Raw genomic sequence first — 2,177 nt, forward strand, 5'->3', positions numbered from 1 at the left:
CATGCCACCAAGGCAGTCGTAATGCCACAGAGGTTTCATTCTTTTAAGGGCTTGGACCATAGCTAGAAGAATTCCAGCTAGACAGAGTGAAGATTGTGTAGGCACTGAGTATAGTCAAACATTCAAGTGGGTTGCAGAGAGTGAGACAGGAATTTTCTCTGGAGACATTTCAAATTAGTTATTTGATCTGAAAGGGCCAGTCATAATCTAGAGGATCCCTCAAGTACTTGTGTTCTCAAGACTAAAGGTTGAGCAGAGGGATATGGTTGATCAGCCTCTACCAGTGGAGTTCAGCGCCACATTTCTCTTGCCTCACACCAAACTCCATCACTCAGATTGCCTCCCTGTCCATCTCTGTGCCACTTTCACACCCTAGCACACCCATACACCCTCTCCCAAATTCCCTTTAGGCTCCTACAGATCACTTGCCCCTAGAATCACATACCAGTTTCTCATACTTATTCATACATGGACAGGAAAAATGGCTTTCTAAAGATCAGCACAAGATCCAGAAGATAAGCCTCCTTCTAGAAACTGGTAACAGCACAGTGAAAGAAGATTTCTCAGCTCTTCTATTTTTTTTTTTTTACTTGTGGAAAGTGATTTTTCAAGATAAAAAGATTACAAAAATCATAGATAAAAAGATTACTCAAGTCATTGATAAAATGAATTTTAGCCCAAAGTTAAGAGATTATATAAAGCATTCAGGTAAGTACAGTTAAAACTGTAGAACATAATCATTAAGGCAGTCATTTATGACCACCAAAAGGAGTACACATCCACAGGACTGTAGAGGAGCTCATAAAAATAAGTCTGGAGAATCTAATAATCCCATTTTTGTGGATAGTTTCTAAACTAGTTGGTCAGAAGCATAGAATAGGTTTCACATACTTGAGCTTCAGTAATGTATGTGACAATCTCAGTAACCTGTGCCAAGATGGAGTAAATGAACACTGGTAACCTCAGTGTGATAATAGATTGATACTAATCTGGAATAGTGTTCTACAACCTTAGATAACCTCTACTCCTTTAAAAGTAATAACAAATTTCACATCTTTTATCAAACAAACAACATCGATGAAATACAAATATTAGATTATGGGACAAAAAGCTACTAAGTTTTCAAACTATACATGCCCTCCTAGCAGATTCTGATATCAAAGAGCAAACTAAAGCTTAGAGATCCATTTACTTATTCAACTAATATTTATTTGAGCACTGACTATATGCCAGGCATGGCCTTGTTGCTGGGAAAACTAGTGAAAAACACACCCAAAGATCCTTGTATTCATGGAATGTACTAGAGTGGTTATATTGTTTGCCTGAATTAACCTACTTGGTGGAATGGTGACCTCTGGTCTTCCTCATAATTCTATCCAGGGCACCTGGCACATTGTAGGTGCTTAAGAATATGTGGTACTGACTGCTAGAATCAGAGGTAGGTATCAAACACATCTTTTTGACTCCTACAATATTCTTTCACAGCTATATGCTGGAACCAATGTAAAAAATAAATATAGCCTGTACTGGAGTCTGAAAAAGCTAATTATGTCAGGACAAGATAGAGTTAGGACTTGAGAATAGAAGAAAAAAAAAATAGAGGAAAATAATAAATTCAATCTATTCAACAAAGTTTGATTTATTGTATCAACAATACAATAAATATTATACTGTTGATACAATACGAGTAGAGTCAGTCCCCACCATCTTGGAGCTTACAGTCCAGTGAATATACAACAGCAGAGTACTGTGATTGCCACAAAAATAAAAATGCAATCTTATGCTCCAAAGGTCTAGCCGCGGGGTCTCAGATGGGGGAAATGATAAACCCCACTGAACTCTGCCAAGATTAGACTGTGCCTGGAAAGCCAGACTCAGCTCTAGACACCAGCACGGGGAGATACAAAGCTCAACCATGTTCATAGGAATGCCAATTGAGTGAGGAGGGAGCAAAAAGCATGGAACACAGTAGTGATGTCCACTGGAAGGAGGAGCCTGAGGAGAAAGGCAGAAGAGTGTCCTAACTACCTTCAAGTACACGAAAAACCATTGTGGTGGTCATTACGACTACTCTCTGCGTGTTTCCAGCTCTCCACCTCCTGAGCATATAATGGGAGTTTCGCTATATGGACAGGGGAGGCCACATCAACAGTTCTAGCCAACAAGAGCAGAATGAC

The sequence above is a fragment of the Crocuta crocuta genome, unplaced genomic scaffold, assembly GCF_008692635.1.
Source record: "Crocuta crocuta isolate KB4526 unplaced genomic scaffold, BGI_CrCroc_1.0 scaffold10, whole genome shotgun sequence".
Classification (NCBI taxonomy): domain Eukaryota; kingdom Metazoa; phylum Chordata; class Mammalia; order Carnivora; family Hyaenidae; genus Crocuta; species Crocuta crocuta.